The 15,368-nt window shown below is 46.3% G+C and overlaps 1 protein-coding gene across 9 annotated transcripts in view; it reads left to right on the top strand.

Moving 5' to 3' along the window:
• The window catches only part of LOC119163789 (uncharacterized), a 59,349-nt gene that overhangs the window by 18,224 nt on the left and 25,757 nt on the right, over positions 1-15,368 (top strand). For all 9 annotated transcript variants that reach the window (XR_012886076.1, XR_012886077.1, XR_012886078.1 and 6 more), the window contains exons 5-6: positions 6,433-6,552; positions 6,636-6,786. The gene's annotated coding sequence lies outside the window, so the exon portion shown is untranslated. The remainder of the gene's footprint in view (positions 1-6,432; positions 6,553-6,635; positions 6,787-15,368) is intronic.

The raw sequence follows: 15,368 nt of genomic DNA on the forward strand, positions 1-15,368 counted from the left end.
CTTAACTCCTGTATGGCCCACATACCCCATATGCCCCATAAGCCCTGTATCCACCCATATGGCCCGTAATCTCTGTATCCCCCATTTGGCCCATAATCCCTGTATCACCTGTATCCAATAACATCGTATGATACGGGTCCTATCTGTACAGGATATATATACCTGGCCAAAAAAACCGACTTCGAAGGCGATCGTAGGTTTTGTGGTAACCAAGGTGACCAGCCGTCGGATGGTCATGAAGTGCTCTGAGGACTTCGGACCGAGGCGATCAGGGTAGAACGGGAACTCAGCGCTGACCGTCAGGATGGTCAATTTTGCGGTACAGCACCGAGTTGTCCAACTTGAACTGCGAGAGTTGGTGACGGAGCCTCGCATCAGGTGGACGGGAACTGCCAGTGAGGTAGCCTATAATACGTCGACAGTATGGGTCAGCCAGCTGCCGAGAAGAAAAATCGTGCGGGTCGTCCGAAGGCAGCTGGTCCATAGAGGCGAGAGAGGAAACCGCCGTAGACGTGGACTCCGAGGGTGTGTTGTGCAAAGTGATTGCAGAAACGCTGAGGGGAGCCGCTGGTAGTGGGCAGCGAGAAAGAGCATCGGCGTCGCTATGCTTTCTGCCACACTTGTATACGATGGCAAAATCATACTCTTGTAGGCGTAGAATCCAGCGGCCGAGGCGACCCGACAAGTTATTGAGTGTCGAAAGCTAACATAAAGCGTGGTGGTCGGTCACAATGGTGAAATGGCGGCCGTGAAGATAGGGACGAAATTTCTGCACTGGCCAAACGATGGCGAAGCACTCCTTCTCGGTGATCGTGTAGTTCCTCTCGGCTGCGGAGAGGACGCGGCTGGCGTACGCATTGACTCGCTCTCGCGAAGAGTTGTCGCGCTGGTGGAGGACGGCTCCTAAACCGTGGCCGCTAGCGTCTGTATGGAGGAAGGTCGGTGCACCATCGTGAAAATGAGAAAGTACAGGATCGGTCGTGAGGGCACTCTTCAACCTGTCGAAAGCCGATTCACATTCCTGAGACCACTGAAAGGGCGTACCAGAAGCAAGTAGCTTATGGAGTGGTGCGGCTATGGAGGCAAAGTTTTGTATGAATCGCCGAAAGTAAGAGGCGAGACCAAGGAAACTTCGCAAATCTTTCGGCTTGTCAGGGCGAGGGAAGCGAAGCACCGCAGCAGTTTTCTCAGCGTCTGGAAGAATTCCGTCCTTGCTCAAAACATGACCGAGGACCTTGATAGATCTGCGGGCGAAATGGCACTTCTTGGTGTTAATTTGAAGACCAGCGCCCGCAAGGCAAATCAGGACCTCGTCCAAGCGTTGCAGATGTTGAGGGAACGTCGATGAAAAAACAACAATGTCATCGAGGTAACATAGGCAAGTCTTCCATTTCAGGCCACGCAGCACAGTGTCAATCGAGCGCTCAAAAGTTGCGGGCGCATTGCATAGACCAAACGGCATAACATTGAATTCGTATAGGCCGTCCGGGGTTGCAAACGCAGTTTTTTCTTTGTCGTCTTCGTGCATGGGGATTTGCCAATAGCCGGAACGCAAGTCGAGGCTTGAAAAGAATTCAGCACCTTGTAAGGAATCGAGGGCGTCGTCGATACGTGGCATGGGGTATACGTCCTTCCTAGTGATCTTATTGAGTGCTCGGTAATTGACGCAAAATCGTACGGAACCATCTTTTTTACGCACCAGAACCACTGGAGACGACCAAGGACTGGCTGAGGGTCGGATTATCTCCCGTTGCAGCATATCGTCTACGTTTTCCTCAATGATTTTTCGTTCGGCTAGGGAGACGCGGTACGGACGACGATGCACGATGGATGTTCCGTCGGTCTGAATACGATATGCTGTAGCAGTTGTCTTACCCAGGCTGGATGAATGAACGTCAAAAGAGTTTGCATGCTTTTGCAACAAATCAAGCAGCTGCTGCTTCTGCGAGTCTGTCAAGTCCTTGTTGATGGCTGCTGTAACGGCCGAGGAAGCAGCATGATCTCCAGGATGGCCTTTAGGGGAGGCAGGGGTAAGAGGCACGACGTACACAGGCTCCAGATCGGCAACGCAGGTGACAGTAGTGCCCCGCGGGAGTAAAATTTTATCTGGTGCATTTTATCGTAGCAACGAGGACAGCTGATCCATTGTTGAAGCGAGCCACACCTGATGCGAGAGCTATGCTTTTATTAATGCAACGTGGCGATGGAGTGACCAAAATGTCACCAGAGTCAACGTCGTTGGACAAAACTGTGACTAACTGATGTTCATTTGGGGGTAACTCGATGTCTACAGCAGCGATGAGTCGAAGTGGCCTGTAGGTTTCGTCACTATGCAAGTGGTCTGTGTCAGTAAGATGGACGACACGTTGTGCACAACAAATAGCCGCGGAAGCAGATGAAAGAAAGTCCCAGCCTAAAATGAGTTCGTGGGAGCATGGGGATAGCACAGCGAATTGTATATGATGAAGAATGTCATCGATTAGCACACGGGCAGTACAGAGAGCGGAAGGGCAAATCATTATTCCCTGGGCTGTAATCAGTGTTGGTCCATCATAAGGCGTCGTGACTTTGCGAAGACGGCCGGGTACACAAATCAGCACGAATAATAGAAAACCCAGCCCCAGTGTCCACCAAAGAATCAACGTCCACTCCCTCAACTGAGACTGCAATCATATTGTAAGGGCGCGCTGGAGGAATCGGAGTACTGTGTTGGAATGCAGTTTGTCCTCCAAAAACTGCATCGCTTAGTTTTCCGGACGCCGATCAGAAGCGAGGGAAGCAGGCTGAAGAGGAGAAGAGGAGCGACGGTAGGGCGATGGTGAACGGCGTCTGGTTGATCCATGACTACTGCGCAGTTCACCGGATGCTGGCAGAGATGGAGACCGACGCGGCGGTGACGAATAACGACGGCCCTGGTACAAGGCTCCTGCGGTATAGTCTCGTTCGCGTATGTCGTACCCTCGGCGCTCATCTTGCTGGCGCTTGCGGCAAAAGCGTGAAATGTGACCACGATAGCCACAATAATAGCACGTAGGGCGAGTCGATCGATGGGGAGGGTAGTAGCTTGTGTTAGATGCACCGGGAGAGACAGCAGTGATAGGGACAGATGATGGCTCAGGCGGTGGTGATGGAAAGCTCGTGGGAAAGCTTCTGGGAGGTACGGCAGCAACCGACGCGTACGTTTGTGGCGGCGACGTCGAGCTGACGGTGCCTGATGGTACGGCGACGGCATGCGAGAACGATGGGAGTGTACGAGCGACAGTGGGCTGCAGGTGGGCCATGTGGGTCATGGACGCGAGCTCCTCCCTGATGACATCCCGCAATGACGTTGAAGAAGACTGAATGGGACACACTGAAGGTAGTGTGAATCCCATTAATTCTAATTCTTCGCGTATAATCACCCTTATTGTGTCTCGAAGGTTTGGATCCACCGTAATACGGGCCGCGTCACTGTCCGGTTGTAGGCGCATAGACTCGAGTTCTTCGAGGCGCTGACAGGTTGTCGCAACATCAGCAACGGTAGCCGGATTCTGGATTGCGAGGGCATTGAATGCGACGGGTGCAATCCCCTTAAGAAGCTGGCGTACCTTGTCTGACTCTGTCATTGGGGTTTCAACCCGGCGGCAAAGTGAAAGGACATCCTCGAGGTAGGATGTATACGACTCCCCGATGTGCTGTTTCCGAGCCGCATGAGCTTTCTTTGCGAGAGCCGAACGAACAGTCGGTGTGCCAAAGACATGGCGAAGCTGGTCTTTGAAGGCTGACCAATCGGGGATGTCGATGAAGTGGTTGAGGAACCACGTCTTCGCGACACCCGTGAGGTAGAATGACACGTAAGCGAGTTTGTAGGTGTTATCCCACCGGTTTGCAGCGCCGACTTGTTCGAAATCGTCCAGCCATTCCTCCACATCTTCCCCGCGCATACCAGCGAAGGGATGCGGCTCACGCTGGAGGCTGCTATTGACGTGAAAAGGCGCGGCACGCGGTGGTGGAGTGGGAACGGTTGCAGCACCGACCTCTTCTTGGTGCAACATATTTCCGGACACCTGGCCCAAGCGGCGACCTGAACGTAGCTCCAGGGGGTAGAGTGGTCGAGAGGATGACGAGGGATCTAACAGCCCGCTGCACCACGTATGAAGTCTTGGTTTGGAAGACCCTTATTAGGCCCGAGGAACCGGCAGCCGACAGCTGAGATACAGTGTCTAGAAATATACTGGCTATAGCTGAGATGAACTAACCTAGATGATGATGATACGTGACAACAATGAGGATGCATGAGCAACACTAGATAATGATGATAATGTAAGGATGAAGAGGATTGGTATACTAATTACCCACAATATATATATATATATATATATATATATTCTATTGGTTCTAATAACTTCCCCTGTACATTTCTTGGCATTACTGTCTCTAAGATCTCATTAATATTGTGTTAAAACACGGAAAAACGAGCCCTTAGGTATACACTTTTTTCCCTTATTTCGTTGAACGAGGGTCTCGTACTGGCAGACTTGGTGTGTTTAGGTTGTATAAGAGGGACAATTAATCAGCTGCCCGCTCATAATACGTTCACGTGCTACGTGACGCCAAACATGCGAATAAGAGTGTTTTCACACTCGTCGCTCGGCTTATAGATCCGCTGACTGTCACTCCTACTTCTAAATTCACATATAAACCCAAAAAAAAGTGGATGGAGGGAAGGCAGCTGTGATAGCTCAGTGGTTAGAGCATCGAACGCGTTATTCGAAGGTCGTAGGTTCGATTCCTGTTTGTGGCTGGTTATTTTTTCATCCACTTTTCTTTCTTCTTTCTTCTTATTTACATTCCATTGGTTCTAATAACTTCCCCTGTACATTCCTTGCCATTACTGTCTGTTAGATCTCATCAATATTGTGTTAAAACACGGAAAAACGAGCCCTTAGGTATACACTTCTTTCCCTTATTTTATATATATATATATATATATATATATATATATATATATATATATATATATATATATATATATATATATATATATATATATTGTCTGGTAATCTGCCGACACACCTAAGCACAAATATAAAAGAGGCGAGCAAATGTCACGTTCCCCTTGATCTTGAGTATTTGCAAGCGCATTTCTTGAAACCCCAATATATACTACAACCCTTTTGTATCCCAATAGCGTGCCAGCAAGCTCGATATGCATCCCTTGACAACAGATTGATCTGGAAGCATGTAGCTGACAATGGGTGCATGAAATAATTTGTTTAATAAACAAGAAGATGTATTTATTCGTTGGTGTAACCTAAAAGTGGTTTCCATCTTGTTTTTTTTTTTTTATCGAGGAACTGCATACCGATGCGCGCAACGCGCATATTCCATTGCTGTCTATGGTGGTTCGACCCTGTTTTTCCTCTAGCAGTATGGCCGCTGGCGGCTTCACTTGCTCTTGTTGGTGGCGGTATAATTCTTGTACACTATAGTGGCGGCCAGGATTGCCACTCCAGAGGTTCTCCTTGCCTGACACCCGAAAAGCAGCAGCCCATTGGCATCGATTGCGTTTCTTGTTCAAATCTTCCGCAGTTAGCTGCTGTACTTTTTGTCGATCGGCATTGCGAAGCTCCGTTTCAATTCAGCTTTGATATATCAATGCGAGCTTGTGAGTCAGACTTTAGGGGCCGCTACGACGAAGCGAACGTGTCTAGAAGCTGTGAACCACCTTCCTCCGTGCTGTGAACCATGTCAGCTGCTATGCTTCATCGACCTCCGGCTGCGCAGCCTCCAGCGTGAAAATTCAACGCCGGCAAATCGCGCGAAGACTGCCTACGAAGACGGAGTAATCTTGCACAATGTGGGCGTGTTCGCCGTTGAGTGAAAATGTGCTGCTTTGCATCTGAACATGGCCCTTTTTTTTTGTATGCGCTACAGTTTTTGTCATTTCATAAACTATGTCGACTTATACAGCTAATGAGATGCACACCTTGTGAATGTTTGAGATTGTTGTCACATTCGCTGAAAATGTCTTTACTGCTAAAATTTGTAGCACAGATCACAGCATAAGTTCTACTTGTTTCTGCTTAAAATGAGTCTGCTGCAATATATGCTCATAAATTCAATGCATAGTAGAGCCAAGTGAACCTTCAGTACATATCCGCATTTGTACATTTTTGGTAAATTTGCAGTGAAGCATACTACATTTGCATGAACTATATAGTCCATCCAGTCCGATAATTACCTAGCTTTGTCCTCTGAAGAACGTCACTAAAACGAATTCATCGTAATGCCATCCACAAGACAAATTCACAAAAACAGCAGGGCTATGTCCTTACTACCTTTCTTATATGCAGTGCTCCCGTATACATTCTTTTTAGTCATGCATCATAAATTCGTTCACGCTTCTACCAGAGTAATCAGAACGTTTTTTTTCTTACAACCCAACCGCAGCCTCCAAGGAACTGCTCATATCAGTGTACGCTTGGATACCTCACCACTCAGAACCTACCTCAAGTCAGCGGCGAATGTGTCATCACTGAAAGCAAGCTCATGAGCCGAAATCCTCGCAAGGTATGGTTGAAGACACCTTATTTATTGAACATAATTTGTTCAACCATTTATGTCTTACCCTGCTCATTTTTTTTTCTTCTCAGAAAACTAGACTAAAGAGAGACTATTGATTTTCAAGCTACCCACATCCAGTCGTAAGAAGCAATACAGTTGCCATAGTGACAACTCCATGCACCATCAATATGCCAGCTGGACAAACGGAAGCCTTTTACTGAAAAACAGTGAAAGAGTACGGTATGTTCAATCTGTACAATGTTGGGTGCACAGATTGTTGTTTCTTTATGAATTACTGAGTTTACAGGAAATGTGTAGGCTTCAAAACTCTTTAACAGTGCTTGTCATGGGCTGCACATACTGTACTTCACTCTACGTGTCAAATTTGCATAGAGTATCACATATAACTAGGTAACAAATGGGCTTGTAGTAGTGCATATTTAGAAGCACTTCTTTTTCACATTTTGTATAGATTGCTGTGAATGTAAAGACTGTTGCAAGACAGTGGTAGGTACAGCTAGAGTAGTGTTGAAACAGTTACTGATACCGCATGCATGTTGGGACTGACACTATCAAAGTTCTAAAAAAAAACCGTGCAAGAACTCAGGCCTTCATTAAGCAAGACATGTTTTGCAGAGGTAGCAGTCACAGAGCGTAACCATGAGAGTAAAATACCTAAAAGAATAAGGAAGAATGAGAATGGGTGGATTGCATTCGGCAAGCACTTTCAAATCATGAATGATAATCTGTCACTAACCCTCAAGAAGAAGGTATATAACAGCTGCGTCTTGCCGCACTTACCTACGGAGCAGGAACCTGGAGACTTACAAAAAGGGTTCAGCTTAAATTGAGGACGACGCAGCGAGCGATGGAAAGGAAATTGATACGTGTAACCTTACGACATTAGAAGAGAGCAGAGTGGGTCAGGGGACAAATCGGTGTTAAGGATATTGTAGTTGAATTCAAGTAGAAGAAATGGACATGGGCTGGGCACGTAGCATCCAGGCTAAATAACCTCTGGTCCTTAAGGGTAACGATTGAACTCACAGAGAAGGAAAATGCATGAAGTGAGTACGGAAGGTTAGGTGGGCCAGTCATATTAAAAAGTTTGTACGTGTAACGTGGCAGCAGAAAGCACAGGACCAAGTTGATTAACTGATCATGGGAGAGGCCTTTGTCCTACAGTGGGTGTAATCAGGCTGATGGTACGCCAAAAACAAGCACCGACATGCACTCAAGCAGTGAGCCTTAGTGTTTAAATGTATGTCAATATTTGTGCTTCGAAACATGTTTGTTTGCATGACAGAGTTAACGCAATCAAAATTAGATGTAATCAGTAATTTGCATTTGCTTGCATTTATTCCAGTGTGACTCCATGATCACCATTCCTAGCTTGTCCAAGGGCTCTAGTTCAGCGTCCTAAATCTCATCTGCTGAGAAATGCTGCTGTTCAGTTGTTTTCCTCCTCTAGTTAATTTAGTTTGGTTTGTTTTTGCAAAATTTTGTGATCACTCTGGACAGACATGTGCGAGCACAACGAAAACAAGGGGCTCCCAGTTTGAATTAGCTGTTGTGGATACCAATGTGTTCAAATTGTCGAGAGATTTCCCCGAATAAAAATACATAGGTCTGTGCGCTTTTACTTAACCGAGTTCAAGTAACGACCTTTTACTGTAATGTTATTTGGTCTATGTAAAATATCTGATGCACAATAAGGAATTTTTAAAAGTATGTTAATTTTTAACAGAACAATGACTGAGTGCACTCAGTAGGTATAGTCAAAGTTGGCCAGTGTTTGCATATATTGATAATTCGAGAGTCTACTAACAACTCTTTCCTTTATATTGGTGTGAAATATGTAGCCAAAAGGACTAGTTTTGTATGATACCCGTGTTAAGAGTGAGGAAGACGGTTAGAAAGTAGTGAAAAATAAAAATGTGAATTCCGCTTCTGCCGTTGTTCATCATTTGAGCAGTGTCTTTGATAACTATGCACCATTGGCACAAAAAAAACCTGATTTATTCATCTGTCAATGCAAAGCATAAAACATTTGAAGATCATTCAAAAAATAAGGGCCATTTGGTTCCAAGCAAGCAAATATTCATTAGCAGAAGTTTTTATTGGTGGGCTTAGTTTAGCAAAAACCTACTTCACTTTTCTACAGAATCACTGCTAACTTCTTAGTGCTTCTCGTACCGTTGCAGTAGTTTCTTTAGTCAAACCAAATAAAAGATCGCCGCTTGGTAATTGAACCTGTTGTGAACGGTGATCGTGAATTTCTCACTGTCTTCTAATCGTACCCCGAGCCACTGTTTCGAGTGAAAGAAGAAATAATCACACGGTGCTGGCACAGAACAGTAGGGCGAGCAATTAGTGTTCCCTGTGAAAATATTTGATCTTCCCATTGGTTCTGATTGTGGTGCAAGGATGCATGTTGTCATGTAGGAAGCCAATTCCTAATGAGAATTTATGACGTCATCAATATTTATCGTACTTATTACTGTGGTGAGTGTTTCACAGTATATGTCAGCTGTAAATGTAGCCCAGATTTAAATGAAATTCAACACTGAAAATTTCCTTTTTGACTTGGAAAATGGTAGCCATTTTCTAACTGGAGTAAGCTAATTGCTTGAATTTTTTTCGATTTTGTGAAAAGGAGTGGTGGCACCACTGTGTTGTTTCTGCAATTGCGTACACTTTGAAGCATCGTCACTTGTGCAAACAGTGTGCGAAAACAAGTCATCCCTGTTTTCTCGGTAGCAGTCCAGAAACGCTCATCCACTCAATGTCCTTTAGTGTTTGACTTGGTCGGTAAGCATTTTTGGAACCTAGCTTTGTGATATCTGGTCATATGGGCTACAATTGTACAAATTAAAGCGATGCCAACAAGGAGAACTTTGTTTTACAGACCAGTAACTGTTAGTCCTCAATATATTGCAATATTCTGTCCACTTGAACAGTTTGGTTGGTCTGGATGCTTGGCGTGGTGCTCCACTCTTATTTGTATGCATTTGTGCAGCTATTTCGGAAGTCTCAACGCCGTGTTCGGACACTTGTTTCACTCCTCACAGTTGATCCATGAACTGTGCACAACTCCTCGTAAATTGGAAAAGCTAGTGATTCTTTTTCATGAAAAATTGTAAATACAGTGTGCAACCCACAACAGGTGGGAGAAACAATATTCGCCAACATTGTTGTCTGCCTTCCCCGTCAAGCAGATGACTACTGAGCCAGAACAATCACTTCAGTACTTTCGCTGAGAAGTAGCAGATTGTGCTGTGCACATAACTCTTCTGTCTGACATGCAAATACTTAAAGACTAGGAAATGGCCCTTACTTTGTGAATAAACATCATAGAACATTTCATTATGCAGATTTGACTGCAATGATTATTCACTGCCTATTTTTTTAACATTGCTACCATGACCTCTAGCACTTCTCAGCTGTCTATAGTGTTATTGGTGTTCCTTATGTCCCCATTGTATGTGTATATGTCATGTGCAGTGTACTGCAAGTGCTATCCACTGGTGCATGATTTATTTTTTACGAATGAGTGCTTTTGGGAGCACCAACAGGCATCCTCTATCTCGTGTGTCAGCTGATCTACAGTAGGCGAGCGAGGGCAAGGGTAGCTAATTCCCTTAACTTGTAATCCGTGACAACTTTCACAGGAATGTTGACTTGCTGAAATGTTTGACTCGGGCTTTCACTATTCGCCAACTGTTACTCAATTAAAGTGCCTGTCACTGCAACCCTTTTACCTCTTTTGAAACGTAAACCAAGTTTCCGTTTCAACATGATCCTGTAAATGATGTTTTCCCAGGATGCACTTGCTTACCACAAGTGGAAGTTGATCTAGTTAGTCGTAAAAAGATTGGACGCACAGGTAAGAACATGGATTCTAAACACAATATTGAGAACAATGTTATATGCAGGCATACCTAGCACAACAGCGTGGGGTCATTTCTTTTTATTCAACACGATGTGCTTCTCACCAATTCGTTGTCAAATATCATAATGCGGCTGAGGCTAATCGTACTGACACCGCACTTTTTGAGAGCATGTGTGGTGAGAAAGGCAATGGACAGAACAGTACCAAGTACTGTGCAAGGGAGTACGGGCAATGGAATGGCATTGTTGGCACGCCTGTTCCAGGCACGTCTGTTCGAGTAAGTTGAAGGCACGCTAGTTCAAGGCGTGGCGCTTTGTGAAAAACGCATTAAATTCACCATTTTCTGCAAGTTTTTGTCGGAAATGAAGGTCGTGTCCACGAATTTTAGCACCCAATTTTTTTGTTTGCTGAAAACCTTGAAGGCAAATGTTTTGTTCAGCATACGTAATAAATTAACGCTCGTTTTAAGTGCAAACATTGTAAGACTCATGATATTTGTGCGCTTGCCAACAGAAACTAATTGATTCGCTCAGTGCTGTGTTTGTATGTACATGGACATAATATGTTGATGTTGAAGGCGGGTACAATAAATGTCATCGTATGTCCAAGATTTAACATGAACTTTTGTTATTTTCCACACAACCTCAACTTCGTGACCCCCCGCTGACGGGCCGTTTTTTTTTTCCGAGAAAGGTGGCAGCTCTACTCGGGGTACAACTTGAAGAGAGTGAGAAATTCAATATCACCGTTCGCAACAGGTTCAATTACCAGGTTGCGATTTCTTATGCAGATTGTCTAAAAAACTACTGCGACAATATAAAAAGTGTTAAAAAGTTAGCAGTGATTCTGTTGAAAAGTGAAGTAGGTTTTCGCTAAACTAAGCCCACCAATAAAAACGTTCGCTAATGAATATTTTCTTGTTTGGAACCAAATGGCCTTTACTTTTTGAATGACCTTCAAAGATTTTATGCTTTGCATTGACAGATAAATAGATGAGTTTTTTTTTTGTGCCAATGGCGCGTAGTCATCAAAGACACTGCTCAAACGAGGGATGGTGGCAGAAGCTGAATTTACATTTTGACTGGGAATTCATATTCCGATGACTGGACAGTCTGAACAACCTCAGATGATGAAGGGGAAGTAATCACAATAACTTATCAGTTCTAATATTATCATCTTTTCACCTATGCAGATGTGTTCTTTCTTAGCTGACGTGCTATTGCCACAAATGCAGCTCATTTCAACCCTGAAATGGTATTGATAATTTTTTGCAGAGTCACTGAGTCATTCTGATCAATAACAGATTAAGTGCTCTGCATAACTTGTGTAGATTGTGTAGACTGCATAACTTGTGTAGACTCAAGTTTGGAAAGTGAATTGCTATAGTTCACACGGCACTGCTATACAGAGTTTTCAACTGCCCTGGCTTTGTGATAATTATGTTTGTTTCTTCCTCCGTGGCATTGAGGTATCAATTGATCTGGTTGTCTACACACAGTGGCTAAATACATTGTTATGACCCACTGTAATAAACCATTGTATAATGAAGGAATGATGACAACAAAAGGGAACAACAAGCATCATCGCAAAGTAAGGCACCACAAGATCGGCGCTCGAGCTCCTCCATCTTCCTCGTCCTGTCGCTATCTCGAATCTTCCACCTGCCCGTTTGGTTCGCCCAATAAACCTCTTTACATTTGGTGGATCATGCTGGGTAATCACATCGCCTACAACCTGGAACTCCGATCCCGCACCCTGCCGTCGACCATGCAAGTTGACGCTGCCCAAGAAACAATACCTCTCGCGGCCGCTAATTGCCCCGGCCCGGTTCATCAGTGAGACCCCCCGACCTTTGCGGGCACCGAAGACCAGGACGTCGAGGACTGGCTGTCATCATATGAGAAAGTCAGTGGACCCAACAGGTGGGATGACGCTGCTAAGTTGGGCACTGTCAATTTTTACCTCACCGACGTGGCCAAGCTGTGGTATACGAACCACGAAACCGAGTGCGCGAATTGGTCCGCCTTCAAAGAGGCGATATGTGCCGTTTTTGGTCGTCCTGCCTTACAGAAGCTACGCGCCGAACAACGTCTGTGCACACGGGCACAGGAGTCAGGTGAAACTTTCACATCATATATAGAAATTGTGATCGATCTCTGCCGGCGCGTCGATGCTTCCATGAGCGAGAGTGCGAAGATACAGCACATTATGAAGGGCTTCGACGATGACGTTTTCCAGATGCTTCTCGCGAAGTCTCCTAGCACTGTGGCAGAAGTAGTGACTTTGTGCCAAAGCTATGATGAATTGCGGAGGCAACGAGCTCAGACGCGACGCTCATTCCAGACAATCCAACCAGTGACCGCACTGGACGTTATGACTGACTAGACAAACCTTCTCGCACAAATGAAAGACTTCGTGCGAGAGAAAGTGGCTCGGCAGCTTTCTCTGCTGCCTTTTGCTCAACGCCAGGAGCTCTCGCAGCAACAGCCACTGTGACATCAACCACCATTGGCTCCCATGCTCCGACATGTGGTCCAGGAGCAGATTTCCGAGGCTATGCCGGTGCCCTTGCAGCAGCCCCCCGTCACCGCGCCTCTTACTTACGCTGAGGCACTAAAGCGACGGCAGCCACACCACACCTTGTTGTTCCAGGGACTGCCGTATACCTCAGCCCCAACTCAGCCGTCCACTGCCTGGGTTCCTCCCATTGCCACCACAGCCTCAGCTCGCCCGTCTGCCGCATGGGCTGCTCCCCTCATCGCCAATACTTGGAGAACGCGCGATAACCGGCCCATCTGTTTTGCATGCGGCGGTCCTGGCCATATCGCCTGTTACTGCCGTCGTCGCGTGCCGGGATACACAGACGCCCGGACGCAGAACAGCTTCATGGACCTTCCTCCATCTCGTCAGGAAAATTGTGGCCCTCAGTCAAGCTCTTCTTCACGGGAATGTCCGCGTACTATGTCTGTTCGCTCACCTTCATCCCGTCGTCGCTCCCTGTCACCCATGCGTCGTCGGCCAGCTCCTGAACACGAGGGAAACTAACCGCCGCAGTTCAGGAGACAAGAACTGCGCTGTCGAAATGCTCAAGTCCTCAGACATTGCCGTCGAATATTGTTGAAGTTTTTGTAGAAGGTAATCCAGCATATGCTCAAGTGGATACCGGTGCTGCCGTTTCCGTGATAGACGCTAAGCTTTGCCGCAAGCTCTGAAAAGTGACGACGCCTCTTAATATGATGTCCTTGCAAACAGCGAATGGGGATCCGGTTCAGTCTGTAGCCGCCTGTACTGTCCGACTGATGATCGCGAAGGACCACTACACTGTCGAGTTTATTGTCCTTTCGTCATGCTCACGCGACATCATACTCGGATGGGATTTTTTGTCATGTAACCATGCCGTTATTGATTGTGCAAGATCGGAGCTTGAACTTTTCCCGTTTTACGACCAACCAACCAGCCGCATTCAGCCCGCCGTACACAAACTCGTCATCAAAAAAGGCACTGAAATTCCTCTGACAGCAGAAATTCTTCCTTATTCGAAGATCACTTCTTCTGCCTTATTCAACCCTCTCTATTTCTGAAGGAAACAGGGCTCTTTGCTTCATCAATCCCCTTCCGTATCCCGTCGAACTGTTTCAAGGTGAATCTCTTGGACACGTGCATGCCATTGATAAAAAACAAATTTTTACCATGCTGCCAGATTGTTCCGGTGACTACGACGCCATCAGTGCTCTCAACCCTTCCTATATACCACCTTGCGAGCTTTTCCATTAATCGATTGCCGACGGACTATCGCCATCTGAACGCTCTGAGCTCCTTCAGCTGCTCTACCAGTTTCGTGAATCCTTTGACGTTGCTCAACCTACCCTTGGCCGAACTCCCAGTTTTTTTCACTGCATCGACACAGGTTCCAACGCGCCTGTATGACAGCGACCATACCGTGTTTCCGCCATGGAACGTCAGGTCATCACAGAGCAGGTTGACGATATGCTCAAGCGCGATGTTATCCGACCTTCCCAAAGTCCATGGGCATCACCTGTCGTTCTCGTTAAGAAGAAGGATAGTACGATTCGCTTCTGTGTTGATTACAGGCGCTTAAATAAGATCACTCGCAAAGACGTGTACCCTTTGCCCAGGATTGATGACGCCCTTGATTGCTTGCAAGGTGCCGAGATTTTTCGTCGTTAGATTTGCGTTCGGGGTATTGGCAGGTGCCCTTAGCAGATGGTGATCGTAGCAGATGGTGACCTTAGCAGATGCCCTTCGGCCTCTGCAATGCGCTGGCCACATTCGAGCGCATGATGGACTCGGTTCTACGGGGTTCGAATTGGAACATATGCCTCTACTACCTCGACGATATTGTTGTCTTTGCACCCGATATCGCAACACATCTTGTACGCCTGAAACATGTCCTCACGTGTCTGAAGAATGTGCAGCTCGAACTGAATTTCAAAAAATGCCACTGCGCTGCTCGGGCGCTCACCATTCTCGGTCACGTCGTATCAAAGGATGGCGTTCTTCCCGACCCGGCTAAACTACGCGCTGTCGCTGAATTCCCCAAACCGACGACTGTAAAATAGTTACGCAGCTTTGTAGGATTGTGCTCCTACTTTCGTCTGTTTGTGCGCAACTTTGCCTCCATAATTGCCCCTTTGACTGAACTTTTAAGCAGTGCCAACGACATCTCATCATGGTCTTCCAAATGTGATCACGCATTTACCACTCTTCACCGTCTCCTAACATCACCGCCTATATTGCGCCACTATGATCCCACGGCTACAACTGAAATCCATACAGACGCCAGCGGTGTCAGTCTCGGTGCAGTTCTCGCTCAACGCAAGCCTGGATCCCCTGAGTATGTCGTCGCCTACGCCAGCAGAACGCTCAACAAGGCTGAGGTAAACTACAGTGTTACCGAAAAAAAGTGCTT

This window comes from Rhipicephalus microplus, chromosome 9 (genome assembly GCF_043290135.1).
Source record: "Rhipicephalus microplus isolate Deutch F79 chromosome 9, USDA_Rmic, whole genome shotgun sequence".
Classification (NCBI taxonomy): domain Eukaryota; kingdom Metazoa; phylum Arthropoda; class Arachnida; order Ixodida; family Ixodidae; genus Rhipicephalus; species Rhipicephalus microplus.